We start from the raw sequence: 18,160 nt of genomic DNA, 5'->3' as shown, positions 1-18,160 counted from the left end.
GATCACCTGACTCATCCTAGTGCTCCAAGATACTAGTTGTGAGCACAAGCTGAGAAATTCCTTCCTTTTTTGGAAAACTACAGCTAAAAGGAGTTTTGATTGATGCTTTTTTTGTCCTTTCAGTTCTACCTGGGTTATAAATGATGTCAACTCAGTTTTGTTATTTTAAACATTTCAGCAAGTAGAACATAATACAAGATACAAATGTGAAGTCATTAACAGCAGAATCTGCGCTTTAGCTAGAAAATATTATTTTGCATACTTAATTCTTATTATTGCAGTAACTAAACTGTCAGGCCACACTGTACAAACTGAGCAGACAAATTATGCCAGGAAGCTACCATTAAATCATGAGTTTAGCAAAGCAAAATTTGCCGTTGGTGGGAAGGATTAAGTTTCAATTTAGGCTTGCATTAACTTTATCTTTATTCTATGTACTGTTTATTTAAAAATACTATAGCTACAATATTTTTTTCTTGGAGAAGTAACAAAGTAAATTTTAATTTACTGGCTCTGTCAGTTGTTAGCAGAAATATCTGAAGTGTCATTACATTTTAGTCCACATACTGCGATAAAGAGATATCAAGAGTATATACAGGTATAGGCACTTAATTACCTTAATGATCTGAACCTTTTTACTTTGTTTTTCTCTTTGGATTTCCCTTGGTCTTTGTTCTCCCCAAGTAACTTCCTTTACAATTACCTTTGGTAACTTCCATTCTAGTTCAGATGTTTCTGGTTTTTCGTAAAAGTGACACACATGTAAGGAGTGGTGCAACTTTAGTCTTGTGACTTTGAAACAGGAACAAAGATTATTTAGTTTAGATGTGACCTCTGCATGGGTTGTTCATGCGATTTCTGATCAATGTTATTCAGATGTTTCTTAGAGTTTAGGGAATAGTAATAGTAATAAATAGGCAGGAGTCTCTATGGCAGAATTACTGTACAGCTTATATGCTGGTCCAGAATGTCCTTAGGCTCTTGGGATCCCACTGAACCAGAGGCAAGGTTAATGAGAGGTACAGGTCTGTATATAAAATCACCAAATGGGGAAATAATAAGTGTCTGCCATCCAGTGTAGTTGGTGGGCATGAATTAACGTTATCCGGCCTTAAGAATCTTATTTACTAAGCAGCTGGGTAAATATTGTCAGCCTTTTTGTATTAAGGCATTTAAACATTTAGAAATAATTGGAGCCAGTGTTTATGCCCCGATCTACTTGACATCTGCAGTTAATATTTGTCATAGACATCATACAGCAAAAGGCACATTCATTGTTATGACAAGAAGATATTTTGAACCTTTGAGGATTAATGTGTTTGCTTTCCTGTGTGAGCTTTTCATAACAATCAAGGAACTTGGGCTGTAAGGCTCAAAATCTGTGCTTAATTGACCAATTCTAGTGGATTAGACAATGTTTATGATACAGCTGTCTTTTACATTACACTCATAGCATATTTTCTCTGTATGACCTTAATACATTTTCCAGAATTGTTTCTCAACAGCTACCCAAGTTCAAAGACAACCAGATATAGAATCTCTTTTACAGCTCTTTTTCTGTCTGGCCTTACTTTGAATATGAAGGCTTGTTGTGTTTAAAAATAAATATTCCATGTAGCGTTGTTGGATTGTTTAAACACAATTAATTGTAAACCTTTAAAAATATATGGATTATTTTATTTTAATGGATGAATAAGCTTAAAATTGTTTAAACATCTTTCATCACTATAACCCCAGGGGTCTTTACAGGCTTGACCTAGTTGAAAACCATTCACAAAAAGAATAAACAACTTTAAAAAGTGTTTTTTTTAGAATTTCGCAATATGAAAAGTACTTAAATAACTCATTACATGAGCTAAACACTTCTTAAAATGAAACACTTAAAAAAACCTTTTAAAAAATATGCTATACCTCACATCACCAGCAGAACTGAATACCAAATTAATGAAAATGTTGGCACTTCTTTAATAAGTGTAGGTTTTGTTTCATAATTGTTTTGATAGAGAAAAAACTGAAATCAAGAGTTAAAATACAACTGTAACTGGTAGTACAGATGATATATGAGATGCCAATATTTGTCTTTAATAGTTCACCACCACACATAAAACATTTAACATGGAGCACAATGTCTTTGTCTTGTTAGTACAGTATTGCCACAAGGACTTTTAGCGAACTTTGTCTTGTATGCAAATAATATGTTTATATGTATATACACTGCACAAATCTTTTTTCATTGTTTCAGACTTTCTCTTATCTATGAAGAGGTACGGTTCTATGGTGATATCCTATTGAAGGTTTAGCTATTTTATTTTAGGTTTACAGTGCATTTTGACAGCTCTACAGATTGAACCCAAATTCGCCTTTCAGCTTTATGGATGTACAGAGAGACGCAAATTACATTAATGACAATGAACACTTGATAATGAATCGATTATATTTGGTTGGTAAAAGTGATGGATTAGCTACTACAATGCTTCTCGTTGACTGCTCATGTACACTATATTTTGTCTTGAATTGTTGTGATCTTGTATCAGGTAAGAGGACAGATGCACCAACATCACTGTTCTCTCTCAAGCAGAACTTCAGTTATTGAAGCCATGTTAATCTGCCATCAGCTCTGTTGGGTTGGTCATACGTTAGACTCATGGTTTCCAAAGAAGCTGCACTTCTCCTAGCTTAGCAAAAGCAATGTAACCTGAGGAAGGGGAGAAGTAACAGTAAACCTGAAGAAGTGTTGTACTGATATCAGCTCCTCCAAACCAGATGGAGTAAGAATATCGAAGAAAGAGCCCAGCATGTTGAGACTCATGTCTCAGGAGACAGCACCTGCTCAAGCTGCCGGGGACACATTTTGGCCTTTTCAGTTACATTCATAAGTCAAGATTCTGATCAATATGAATTAAAGTCTGCTAAATCACAAGCTTGGTTCACCCACTCTTAACCGTTATAAAATAAGACAAAGTTGTCATAATAGTAGAAGAAACTAGAGGAGGCTTTAAGTAGATTTTTGATGATCATCACTTGCACATATTAAAAACTCCTGGTTGTGTCTAAAATGTTTTACAGTAGTATATGTACTGTATACCTACACTATATACAGTACTTTGTGGGTATAAATGTTTTTAACTGAAATGTTATAATGCCCCAAACACATCTTGTGTAAAAATGTTTTAGTAAAGCTTCTTCTAAAATTGTGTTGGGTTTCCCTCATTTTTGTGGGTTTTGCTTACTTATACTTTTCCTTAAATATCAGTGTAGTGTTTCTAAATACATTCGAGCACTAACCTGTACTTTGCTTTCTGTCCACTCGTAAACATGTCTTGGAAAATGTTTTTACAAACCTTAGCAGAGAGGTAGGGTGTTTACAGAATTGCCAGTGAATAAACCAACCTCGAATCTAAAATCTTTAAAACAAACAGAACCACCTTGGTAACTCAATTTGTCTGTTTCATTTTTTTAAATTGGAGGCCAGAGGCTTTTCTGTATTTATTTAAAGTAAAACAAGGAAACATTTGAGCCATTCTCCACGCTTCGCCATGCATCTCAAGTCTAAAATAACCCTTCAAAGTGTATGTGTGGGGGGGATTAAAATGTTTGTGTTTATTCATAACTTTACTGAATTTAAGGTGCGTTCTGTCTTTTGAAATTAAACAAATGGTATTTTCACAGACTCCCCATGATTATTTGCCATGTTTATACTATGTTTTTATTCTGCTATGGTTCTGTATCATCCTTTTCCAAGCATCTGTATGGTTTGCAAAGCTTTTCCTAAGGCTTAATCATGATGTGCTGTACTTCACTGTCCTTTTGCCAAGGTATGCTGTGTGTGCTTCATTTACATCAGTGCAAAAATGTAAATCACTGTGAGGTGAGATTAAGGGCCACAGGAGCTCTAAATTACAGCATAAAGCATCAGTATTGGGATACTTACATTTGTAATTTTACTTTGCACTATTAAAATTTGTATTTCAGTTTAAAAGATTAATATGAAGCAAAAGTATAGGATTTCAGCTTTTATTTCTCAGTATTTTTGTGCATACACTTTAAACCATGTTAGAGCCAAAATGTTTTTGTGTTCATTCCCCCCTTCATTTTCCGGTTGAGCATAAGTATTGGGACAGATTAACTTAAAGTAAATTAAACTATTGTAAAGGTAGTATTTGGTCACTTACTCCTTTTATACAATGACTTCCTCATCTCTGCAACTCATTGACATCACCAGGATCTTGATATGTTCCTTGGAGATGCTTTGCCAGGCCTTAACTGCAGCCACTTTCAATTGTTTGTGGAGACTTTAGTTTCCTCTTCAACAAGTAAAATGCAAGCTCAAATCATATATTTAAATCATATATTTCAAATCAGGACATTAAATTGTCCAGTTCAGAAGTTTCCACTTCTTCCTCCTGATGAACTCGTTGGTTAAGTGTGCAGTATATTTTAAGTCATTGTCTTGCTGGATGGTGAGCTGCAGCCCAATGCATTTACATTGGAGTCTTTTTTTGGACATGGATAGACAAGATGTTTTTGTACACTTCAGAATTCATTCTGCTGTTTCCATCCCCAATTGTGTCATCAACAAACACCATCAGGCCAGTTCCAGAGGCTGCCATGTATGCCCAAGCCCTAGGCACTACCTCCACCATGCTTCACAGGTGAGGTGGTGTGCATAGAATAATTTGAAGTTCCTCTTTTCATCCACACTTTTGCTTTACCATTAGTTTGACAAAGATGTATCTTCATCTCATCTGTCCATAAAACTTGGTTCCAAAACTGTTGTGACTCATCTTTGTCCTTTTTTGCAATTTCTCATCTGACTTTCTGTTTTAGTGTTAATAAGAGGTTGGCCTCTTGCAGTGTAGCCCTTATATTTCTCTTGTTAAAGTCTTCTGAGCAGTGAATTTACCCTTGCACTCTGGAGAAAGTCTGTGATCTCTTTGGATGTTATTTAGGGGTTTTCTGCACAACTGCTGTAGACATCTTTGCATGACCTGGTCTTTGCTGATTTTTTTTTCTTTTTCAAGACATTTGATATTGTTGACTGTGTGATGCCCATTCTCTTTGAAATGGTTCTAAGTGGAATTTTGTTCTCATCTTCACAATTGCCTGATTTTCTTTTTGAGTGATGGGGGAGAGCTTACTGTTGTTCTTTATGTTCCTGAGTATTGACCTTACAACCTTATGACCATTACAACTGCTGAAGGGGGAGATGAATGAGATGGCGTGGTAGTAGTACTACTACTACTAAAAATAATAATATGCAGCACCCAACTGGATGATGCAATGCCAGCCATAGTGCGCCAGTATGCTCACCACACATCAGCTATCAGTGGGTAGGCGAACAGAGTGATGAAGACAATTCATAGATGGGGATTATTAAGAGGCCATAACTGGTAAAGGACAATCTTTTTGAGAAACACCCTGGGATTTTTAATGACCACAGAGAGTCCAGACCTCAGTTTCACATCTCGTTCGGAAGGTTACGCCTTTATACTGTTTAGTGTCACCATCACTATACTGAAAAATTAAGACCCACACAGACCACAAGGTGAGTGCCCCTTACTGGCTCCAGCAGCAACCTTAGCTTTCCCAGGAGGTTTCCCATCCAGGTACTGACCAGGCTCACACCTGCTTAGCCTGCTTAGCAATCAGTGGATTGCCAATTGTGGTTTGCACTAACTGTTCCAATAATAACTGTTTTTCAACTGTAAAGCAAGACTTTCACCTGTATTTTGCATGCTTTCAATGCTTTATAAATACTACTGATTCCTGTTTCTGTACCCCTTCTCAATATTTTGTTTGAAAACTAAAATGGAATAATTGGCTTCGTTTACTACTTCATTTGGTATTATCACACATCTACAGCTACTATTCTGCTTTCAATTCCAAGATATGTATGGTCTTTGATTACCATTTAAGTGAATGTATCCCACAATTTCTCCTTGATATGTAAAACTCTGTCAAAAAATGGAAAGGTTTCACTTTCATAATTGTGTCAAAGTAGTGTCCATATTGGGGTCTTGTTTACAATCCTTAAGGAGGTGAAGGCTCTTCTCAGAATTTTTATACTTTGATTTATGACAGGTGGTGTTATTTCTTCATTAAAGCTTTTTTCAAAAACCAAGTCAAGTCCATTTGCCCAAAGGTTGATCTCAGTATTTCCTCCATATGACTTTCTTCTCTCATTAAAATAAGTCCTTTTGCAGTTACCTTTGGAACAGACAACTAGATAAGATGGTGGTCCTGACTGGAATGCTTTCTCTTCTTCAAAACCTAACATGTTAACTTATCCAAATTGAATTTTCACATAACGTCTGCTCCCAAACCTCCCAGTTACAGATGCACACAGTATGTACTTGGTACCTACATCCATATTTTAGGAGTGTCTTGTAACAGAACACTTTTTCAAATTTATGTCACTGATATGCTTTCTTCTTCCCTCCAACTGCTCCTTCGCAATGACAATTCCCAAATCATTATTATTTTCCAAGGTCAATGAGCAATGCTGTCAAATCTAAACAATCTCTTAAGAGAGTTGTGGGAGACTGAGATGCCCTAAAATCATATTAGTTTTTTTGATTTGCAGAACTATTTTTTTCAGGGAAGGAACTATAGCTATGTTGCATTGTGTTATGCACAATCTGTGACAACCTCTTAAGATTGAAGCTATCTTTAAAAAAAAAAACATCTGATAAGCCTCTTTCTCTCTTTGTTCTATGTGTAATGTCTATGTCATTCTTCATATGTGATTTGTTTAAACAATAAAAAGTTAAAAGACACTTTTCTGTTATACTGTAACTTCTATTATAACTACAAAACTTGCCACATGCTTTTTTAAAATGAAATAAACTTTAAGTTAATGTAACAAATCAACAAGAACAGTATATTTGTCATTAAGCAATTGCATGAGATTATTTGTGGTTAGATTTTGCTTTTAGAAAAACACATCACAACACACATTGTAAATCTGGTGGGAAGGCTGAAATTAAGGACATATACCCACAGAGGCTCACAAAGGCTTTATTTGCAAATTCCAAGGTAAAATACTAAAAGTAGTACTCTGACAGAAAATGTGTGTGCTGGCATACTGTTTTATGTTTTTCACAGAAGTCAATGAATAATTTCTTTTACAACAGTATTTTAAAATAAATTAAGCCTAGAATGGGGATGTAACTGTGGGACAAAATAGGAATGCACTGAGAGATGAATTTGCACCTTTGTGTTTGGTTTAAATGTTAGGTGGCAAAACACTATGTCAGGACTAACTACTTGTTATAAACACAGTGGAAACCATTTCACAAATTTTAAAATACTTACTAATGAGTAGGGATGACAGTTTTAAGTTTTGGTTAAATGTATTCAGTTTTTAGCTTCATTGATTCTGCAAGCTCTGACTATTTCTATGTAACATTATTGAATGCGCATTTTTTTTCATTAGTAGGCTGTGTCCTTTTTATACAGTTCAGGCTTAATGCACAGCAGATATAAATACTGAAAATGCACCTGCAAACCAATAAAAGTCACCAGATCTCAAAATGAGTCACTGTGCAAAAGTATGACATAATAGGACTTCTTGAAACATAGAAGTTTTTTTCCAGAATGTTTTAACCAAAAGCCATCCTAGTATTTTGTATCTACTCTGCTAACATCCCCCCATAACTAAATACTGCTTTTGAAGGCTGAGTTTGCACCAGTGTGAGAAGTGTGTTGAGCAAACTAGAATAGTTGGGGATGTTTAAAGCTCTCTAATAAAGTGTAGCCTCTCCTATGCTGAATTATTGCTTTCTCTTGGGAAGCATTCTCACCAGTCACTTTAACTTTTACTGTTCAGGTCTCTGTCATCTTTTTTCAATTACTCTGCAAAGCTATCTATCATCAGAAATCCTCATATCCCTGGTAGGGGTCATGGCTTCGAAGGGAGTATCCTGGAAACTCAGGGCAGAAGGCCAGACTACACACTGGAGAGCATTACAGAACTGTGTCCACTCACATACACAAAAACATAGGGACGATTTAGATATGACACTAATTAACTGAGCCAGCATATCTTTTGGGGGGACAGATTTCACAACTTGGCAAAATCCCACATGGACATGGGGGAGAACATACAAATTCCACATATAAGGTACCCCTTCTGCAGTAAAATCCAGGACCTAAGAGCAGTAAAGTAGCATTGAAAACCAGCATGCCAACTGTCTTTGATTTAAATGGTATCTAATTGTCTGGACAAAATAATAAAAATTGGGGTTTGCCTGTTCTTAACTGCTAATTTAAATGTAAAGACAAATTGTGGAGTTGAATGAAATTCTGGACCCTGACCAGGAATTTCAATACTCCATAGAAATTATTTTTGACATTGAAAAAATATCAACTGTTTGAACATTAGCCAGCTTTGATAGCCAACCCATACAAAGATGACACTGTGAATATGTTGCATTTCTTTAGAACTAAGTGAAGAATTATGGATATTTTGGTGAGATAATTATTAACATAGACTATACCACATTTCTGACGTTGGTTGAAAAACATTGTTCCTTTTAGTATGTTAAATGCATAAATGTAATGCTCACAATACACTTCACTCAGAACATTTATATTTGTAATTACTACTTTTAAAAAGTAATGTTATTACTGTAAAGAAGAATTAGATGCATCGGTTCCTATATTTTAAAAACACATTTTGAAGATACTGCAAAAATAATTAACAGCACAAAGTGGTAAAAGTCTGTGGTTCTTCAAATAAAACTCTTACCATAACAGACTAGTTAATTTGCATTTCCAGTTATGAGTAACTGTTATGAGTTATGAGGTTCAAAAACCTTTGAACAGGATGGCAGTCCATTGCTGGGCACACACACAGCAAAGTTTGGAGACGCCAGTGGACGTGAACAGCATGTTTTTAAACTGGGAGGAAACTAAGGGATCCAGTAAATACCCATACAACCATAGGGAGAAAATCCAAACTCAACACAGAAGGAACCTATGGACAAAATTAAACCCAGGTCTCAAGAACTGTAAGACAACAGCACTAACCAGTCACACCCCCACGCAAAATACAAGGATACTCACATATCTCAGTAGTAGTTTTTTAATTAATTTTACATTCATGTACACTGCATCACTATTCAAATTTCAGGGATTAAAGGATATCTCAAATTATTGCCGTGGGCAAAACATTTTACAGTGTACCAATCCAGGGCACACAAGTAAGAAGGAACCTTGTTGATCTAGAAAAAGACTTCTGTCAGAAAAGCATCAATATGTGATGTGTATGATGTGTTTATACTGTATGTCATTTAAAAAAATACATAAAAATCGTGTGTACATAAGATTTTAGAGTATGTTAGCTGACTAACATTCTTTAAAATCTCTTCTGCGATGCAGGGACTAGAAAGCAGCAATGTGAGGTTCGATATGAGGGCTTACAGTTCCGTGAAAGCTGCCACAAGTAATTTAAGATGTCATTTTTCCTCAATCGACTGAGCAACATGTGGTCCTCATACACATCAGATGCACCATAACGGATGCATTTTAGATTGTTCTGTCCTAGGCAGCTTTTTTCCTTTAAAATGTTATAATGATTTTTTTTTCTTTAAGGAAGAACACTAGTTGCTGGACCACCAGCATACACTGGCATAGTATGATTGTTTTATCTGAGGATGCAGCAGGCATGCACATTATTGGCCACATCATAAATTAAAACACCCTCTTTTTGGGTGGAGTATACCACCAAGGAGGAATAGAAAATCTAGGTCCCCCACAAGGAGGTTGTCTTCCTTTCTTTGTATGTAATTAAAGCCCCCCCACTTCTGCAAAACCTATGGCCCAAAGAAGACTGGTGGAAAAGTCAGAAAGAAATGACTCTGAAGCACTTCCCGTATTTTAAAGCTGTGTTTTTAAAATGCTTCTAAGTACTGTATGACATTTGTGTATTCATTCAGGAAAGTCGACGAGCACCTACCAATTTTATGTTCTTTGGAATTGACCACTGCTACTTCTGTTTGTTAGGGGATACATGAATATTAATATATATATATATCTGTGAGAAAATGTTGTGGTAATTGAAACTGAAGTCTAAGTCTCTATTTATTTAAAAGCAGGAACAGGAGGATGACTAGATTTGTCGCCCTAAGAAGTACTAATAGCTACATCAGGGTAAAAAGGGTTGTTTAGTATACTGTATATCAATGGTTGACACATCTTCTTCATACCATCACTGAAAAGCTGCACAATTTTCTTAAACTGCTGGCTTGGTTTTGTATGGCAAAGTAAAAACCCCATGTTATTTCCAAGGTGACTTCGGCTAAATTTGAACCCATATCCTCCAAAGGCTAACCTCTAAGAAAGAGAACCAATTTAAGGTTCCTGATGTGTAGACCCATCTATGCTTGTGTCTCCACACAGGGAGAATAATAAAATAAGCTTTTTTTTTCCATTTATGTATGTGATGATAAAAATCATGTATTTCTGTACCGTAAAAGATTTTTTAATCGATAATCTAAATTTTATTTTGGGAGACATACAGCTCTCCTGACATGAAAAGATTTTTTTTAACAGTGCTCACAGTGGCTTAAAGACTTCAAAGTCTGTATATCAGTCTGTAATACATTTCCATTATTTTACGGTACTCAAAAATGTATTACTTACAGTACTGCATTATTGTAAACATATCTTGATGCAGTGTAACTGCTGACTTATTATTTCAGGATGAACAGTATTATTGTAATTAAAATGACTTCTGGCTAGACTGCTTATGACTATAACAGCATAACTTTTCTTTCCTTCAGAAAAATAGAAACACATGCATTAAAGCAAACTTGTAAATAAACCATGTAAACATGTCAAAATAGTTCAATTAAACTTTCAGTTTTTACGTCAAGGTCAAAAGCCTTAATGTTTTTTTTTCCTCTGTCACAAAACAGGTGCTAATGACAGTTTGAAATTCTTTCTTCTCACCAGAAATTGGGTCATGGGTATCTTATAAGCAATGTGGAGAGTAAATTTGTTTGATATACTCTGTTTAGTAAACCAGATTTTCTTGATTTCCTTAGTGAGGACTATAAACAGCAACAGATTGCCCTAAAACACTGCTTACGTTTTCAATTACTGACAATAAAAAAGTAACATTTCTAAATTGGATTCCATTTCTTTCTGAAATTTAGAAGGATTAAATTAATTTCAAGGGTATGAAAAAAGGATTCAATTTATTTCAAGAAATAAGACATTCTATAGGACTTCCCTGAGCTGGCCTCCGGGATCAAAAAGATGGAGTAATTCATTCATAACTTGGTGCCAAACCTCCATGAAGTCTCCTGTAGAAGTCTATGGTAAGGGTTTGGCTTTTTTATGCTATTTTTGGTCTATCATTTTCCCAAATTCAAAGCATACCTTGCAATGAGATGTTATTGTATGAGTGTAACAGATTTAAAATGCAGAGCTCCTATTTTACAAAATGGATGGTTTTCTTTACTCTCACAGTCTTCCTCCACACTGCTCACAGCTCACAGGGCTTGATACTTCTCATTACTGTGTTATTGTCTTTCCCTATTTTTCCTTTATGAATGCTCACCTAGTCTAAGTAAGGCTCCCAGATGCAGATAGGTGATATCCTAGGTCATATTGATCTACATCAGTTACCTAGGATAGTTCATCTGATTGCTTCCTTCATCCTTTACCTTCAGGAGCTTCAAGAACTGCTGTTACAGTATACAAATTAGACATCATGAATTCCCAATATAGCACACCAAAGAGACAAAGAAGGCTAGGCGTTCCACTTCAATTACTACATGAAACTCTGGAGTCATTCACACACCTTGTGTACTTTTTCATATAATCCTTTTTTCCTTTTTTTATTTCTTCAAAGATCATAATTCATACCAGCCAACTCCAGAAGACTTTTGTGTCCTCGGTGTAAGTTTTAAGAAGAAAATGATGTACAGTAAGGCATTAAAGGATTGCACAAATGGTGAAAGCGTGAGCAAAAAGACATGAATTAGAATTATCCAAGGAACAAACACCTCCTCTCTCAGCAATGGCAGAATAGAGCTCCCATATTAAGAGAAGATACAAGAACACTACAGTGAAAATGTCATTTTAGACTATTATTAATACAGCTTCACCTGGCTGAGAAGAAATTAAGTGTATTATTTAGCAATATTATTACTGATCTTAATAGTAAAAAATATAGTCAGAGCAATTAAAGGTGAACTGTATATTACCAGCAATAGGAGGTGTTGTACTTGCTAATTTATGATATTTACTCATTAACTCTAATTAGCTCATTGTCACATGTTCCTCATAATTAACATCTTTTGTCTATGTACAGTTATAGAGTGAAAATAATTTGTGATCTACAAAACACACATCACTCAGAATTTACAGATATCATAAAACAAAATGGCTAATATTTCAGTAGAAGATCACCACAAAAATGTTTCTGCATAAAAAAGAAACATGAATAGATGTCAAAAGAATGGTAAAGAGTGTATATTTTTCTGCCTGTGACACTGCAACATGATTTTGCATTAAAATCCATTTTACCAATAATGTTCACATCTGATAGTTATTTGGGGAATCTGGCAACAGTCCATGCAAATCTGTATTATTGCTTTTGTGCATGGTATTCATGCACTATAGAAAATTGTAACTTTGGAAGATGTTCTTGTTTTAGTGAACATCTTTGTTACATTTACAGCCACTCTGCTTCAAGTGTCCATTTTAACAGAACATCAATGTGTACGGATCATGTTAGACATAGCAGAGATATCATTAATTATTGAGTCCTTTTAAACTGGAGATTTCAGCAAATTGACAGAAATGATGTGTCACTAATCCACTCATGTCTAGGAACAAAACTGAAAATAATATTAATACATTTGAATTGAGGATAAGATGCTGGTGTGTTACAGAAATGTTTACCCAAAAGAGTAGGTAAGGAGTTAGCCTGATCCTATTTTCTTACACAGCCTAGCATTGCAGGTGAGATGAGGACAGATTTCATTTCTCCTCATGCCTGGGATGAAAGTGCTCTTCTCAGCACCTGCAAACACAACACAGAATAAGTTTTGCACTGTTGCCTTTCACTTGTCACAGGCCATTGTGTTTACAACCACGTTCCAGAGGCGTCCTGGATATGAAGTCGAAAATTAAAAAAACACAGCTCCACAGACTCTGTAGAAGCAATTTCCTCAAATTTCCTGTGGGACTAAAATAAAATTTGTGTGGGGTGTGTACCCCACAAACCCACAACAAAAAGACTGCTGCCTGAGGAGTCCCATCCTAGTGAGTAATAATGCTCAAAAAGTATAATGCAGAGACCAGACTGTCCTTGAAACTGAGGACCATTGCATTTTATCATGAGGAGAGCTGGTGGTCTTCCCACATCAGTTACACAGGTTTTGCAATCAGTAGAGCTTGACCTCACTGGCTGAGTGGTATCTAGTACATTGAACCTGGTATCACTGCTCTTGTGCTTTTCAGTTCATTGGATTCGCCACTATTTAGGAAAATTATCGTAAGTAGTTAAAGATTGATACAGCATCTGTGAGTCGCCTGAGTATTGATACATTTTATTAATAACTCAGCCATATTTGAGGATAATGTAACAGCCATGGAAACAGGCGTTGAGATCTGTCTGAATTTCAGGCTTTGTCTCCTTTTTCCTCATAAGACTAAAATTCAGAACTTCTACAATACTTAGGTAGTAATACAGACTAGAGTGTAGTCTGATCTGTACTGGTGTACCAGCACAATACAATGATGTCTGTATATAGTGTATTACTATATTACATGACTTGGAAAAAAATGTGGTTCTTTTGTTTTAAGCTTGATGTTCAAATTATGAAATCTCACTTGCTTTAATCTGGTTGCCCATATACCACAGTCTTACACAATTAAATTGCACACATTGTTGAAGGATAATGAAACTTGAATATGTTTATTCATATGTGGAGCAATTTTTTCAAGTTTAAACACATGTAACACCTCTCAAGTAATATTTAAATGCCACACAAACCAGGATACTGAATATTGTAACTTATTCTGGGCAGACTGTTATTTTGAGCAGAAGGGAATACCACAAAAATTTGCGCACAACTAAAAAAACATTTTTTTTTGGTTCTATAAATCTTTGAAAAGCTAATTAAGTAAGGCCTGCTCAAATGGCTGTCAGAAATCTACAATAAGCCTAGGTAACAAGATATCAGTTAGTCTCATTTCCTTAATAAGATGTATGACTTACTATTGGAATTTTTTTAAGGTATGGCATGATTAGTGAGTAAGGTGCATTTCGTTTTCTTAGTGATGCATGTAGTAATGTTTCAACTGATCCCTGAAGTCAATGCAAAATCACAAATTAAATAAAATAGTTCTCTTCTGAAGAAAATATCTAAAGTTTAACAAAATACTATGGTTTCATTTTAAAAGCGAGGCAAAACAGATTTCTTTTGCAGAGTAATGACTACACCAAATTGCATTGTTCATTAAGCAAATGAGAATAACAGTATCATCTGTTCTCAATAGAAATGTTTTAGAATTTTTAATCATTTTAGAAAATCTAAAAACATCACTTGTGAATCCTTATTTTTCAGGCAAAAAAATATTTTGCTCATTGAAGCTTGAGTGAAGAACAAAGCCTGCCTGCACTTCAAGTAAACTTATCGATAGACATATAATGGTAGTTTTAGTTATGGATCTTTTTCCCAGAATTCAACAAATTAACATTACAAATGGAAGGACCATTTTGTGTTCATCCTGAGCATCCTGGCTACTGGTAAAGTTTTAGACCAGAAATGAGAATTAAATTAAATTTCAAGAAATCCCATTAAATGAAAATGAAAATTAAATTTTCATTCCTTTGTATTGTATGAAAGAATGCACATTCTACTGTATTATATGGGTTTATCCAGAACTGTACTTACAGTTGATGACTTACTGTACATTACATGCAGAATCATGAGGAAAAGCTTTGAGGTAGCTTCTGTGATACCCTGACGTTTTTCACACAAAGAAACATTACTTATTTTACCGGTTGCTTATACTATATGGTAAAGCCAGCTGCTGTTGTTAAATTAATGGGATGTCAAGTCTATACTTGCGCACTGGTTACTGAACTGCAGACATGCAAATCAATGCATGTCCCTCAGGGCCTTAATGAATTGACTTTATGTATTTAACCTTTGTATCCAAAAAGTGTTAGTGATTTTAAGGTGGTTTGAAATTGCCAGACTTATGAATTATGGGTCATCAGGTTAAAATGTGAAGGATATAGTCTACTGTGTAAGTGGAAAACTTTTTTAAGGACGACAAAATTGTGGATGATTACAGGGTAATTTCCATAAACGGTCCTCATATTATCTCATAGTGGCTACAGTCTACAGGGTTTTTGAGAAAGTTCATCATTGACTTCTAGTACTATCAATGACATATACAGTAATATATACACTAGTTTGTTAGTGCATTGTGTTTAACTGTAGCATGGAGTGACTAACAAAGAAGCACAGCTACTTCAATTTTTTTTTGTTTTTCCAAACAGTTATGAAAAGTTTAGAAACTTTTTGGAAGGATACCTACACAGTTCCGATTTGCGTATGAGCTCTTTGTTTTGTCTGGTTGATTGTAGGGGAGACGCATTTGTTTCCTTCTTGTTTTTCATTACATATTTGTCTTTCAGTTGTGGTGATGGATAGACTATCAGCCTCTCCTTGATTACCTAGTCATTATGTATTAAAGGCTATTTACTTGCAAGTAGTGTCTAACAAAGGAGCAACTACACAGATGATCTAGTGGGTAATGGTCTTTTCATGGAGTCTTAAAATGTACGTGTACTAAATAATTGTTTTTATTTGCAAATTAAACACTTTTGAAACGTGTTTTTCATTGTGCTTTCATTGTGTTCAACTGTAATGCATTTGATTTTGGAGTTTGAGGAATATTCAGGTTTTTTGTGGATATTTAACAGTTTACTGAGACTAGGTTTTCAGTTTCATAGCAGAGATTTTTTTGGACCACCAGGTATTCATCCTTGCTCACTTGCGGTCTGAAACACTCCATCACCAATGCTTATTACAGTGAAATTACTTATGCTCTCTGAATCAGTGGAGCATAATGACACCGCAAAATGGACATTGCTTTCTATAGAGAATGGGTTTCCTTTTGTAATGCAGAACATGCTCAAGTCCCATTAAACAATACTAAGAATATTCACACAATATTAGATCCTTAAAGTCCAAGTGATTTCATTACTGAGTAGCTGAAAATTGAAAAGAGGAAACATTTTCCGTCACACTTATGGTCCCTGAAAACCTACTTATCAACTACCAATTATAAGCCCACCCACAACGACACCTGCTAATTCTATAGATGTGCTCCTTGCTAGCACTGCATGCCTTAAACACTTCAGCCAAAATTACCTTCCAGTTTGAAGTTTGCCCCCCTAACAGAAAAAAAATGGACAGCTGCAATGTCAGAGAAAACTGAAATATCATCTCGAGATCTGTCATCAAAGTTTTCATATACATCTAAACGTAATTGCAACATCTAGTTGTGGTCATAATAGGCCAAATTAACATTCAATCATGTACCTACTGTACATTCAGGTAATAGAACAAACTTCACTGACTGAAAGGATCAATTTGATTTCCACAGATGAGTGCCGTAAAAGCTTTAAATGGTCTATATTTTGAGGTAGTTGTACTTTGTGTAACACATTTGGTAAGTGGTGAAATATACTGAGGCTTTTCTTCCTTTATGAAAACACTCAAAAATGCATGTGGCTGAATTGGTTTTCCTTTACAATTGGAAAAACTGTAAATTCAATTTATGTGACATAACTAACTTTCAAAAGTTTGTAAGTGGCCTATAATGTACATTGTAAATGTGACCGAAATGTTGTTTTAAGGTGAGGTTTAGAAACTGTTTTCTGAAAAGGAAAGGCACAGCAATGTGTTTATACTCAGGAGTGGAACACGACAAAGGGTTTATAAATATCTCAGTTAAAGTCATTAAAAGGCTGAAGATCTACTGAACAAGGAATATACAAGCTGATTCTTCAGGACTCACATACCTGTCTCATACCATATACCATTTACCATATCACAGAGGGTGATTCACTTTCATTTTCATTTTTCAGCATTGAGCCAAACACACTGCTGTCCTAGAAGAGAATGATTTATCTAACAAAGAACAAGAGGCTGGCCTGCAATTAAATTAATCATATGACTTCTACAGAGTAGAAACAATCTGGGACTACATGGACCAGACCTGACAAAAGACAACTCAGAAACAAGAATGAGCTTTGATATATTCTCTGGAACATGTGGAAAATATTGCAGTGTCAGCTGTAAAAAATAAACCAGAAACATTAAGAAAAAAGAGTGAGTTGTCAAAAACAGCATAACTTTCTAAGGAAATTACTATATTTTTGAAAATATGCTATCCTTCCATATTTGTCTTGGGCGGAATGATGGCACAGTGGTGAGCATTGCTGCCCTGCAGCTTTGGGCCCCTGGGTTTAATACCTGGAGTGCTATCTGTGTGGAGTTTGCATGTTCTCCCCATGTTTCCTCCCACAGTCCAAAGACATACTGGTAGGTTAATGGGCTTCTGGGGAAACTGGCCCTAGGGTGTGTGTGTCTGTGTGTGCCCTGTGATGGCCTGGTGTCCTGTCCAGGATGTACCCTGCTTTGTGCCTGTTGCTTGTCTGGATAGGTTCTGGCTCTCTCACATCCCTAAAATGGAAGAGGTGGTTAGAAAATAGACAGATGGAATGTTTTTTTGTTGTCGTTAATCCTTTAAATATTTATATAGTCATTTAAATATTTGAATCGGATCATCTCATAGTCTTCCCTGTTCAAGACTAAAATGATTTAGTTCTTTCAGTCTCTGAGTGTGCTATGTTTCTTTGAATTCCTTTGTTTCCAGAGCAGCAATATCTTTTTTGCTTTGTGGTGAGAAACATAGAGTATTGTAAATGCTACCTTGCTAGCCCACTGTCTAATTGTAACGTAAAATGCCTTGATTTAAATGTTATACCAATCCTATTATAAGGGCTTTTCTTATAATTGTAAAAATAAAACATACTTCTTCAACAATTCAAAATGAAAGCAACCATTCCTAAAGAGATACATTGCATTAAACAACTTGATCTAAAGGTTGCTGACCTCTC

Source organism: Atractosteus spatula, chromosome 3, assembly GCF_055471065.1.
Source record: "Atractosteus spatula isolate fAtrSpa1 chromosome 3, fAtrSpa1.hap1, whole genome shotgun sequence".
NCBI classification, from domain to species: Eukaryota; Metazoa; Chordata; class Actinopteri; order Semionotiformes; family Lepisosteidae; genus Atractosteus; species Atractosteus spatula.
Note: the sequence above shows the minus strand (reverse complement) of the source record.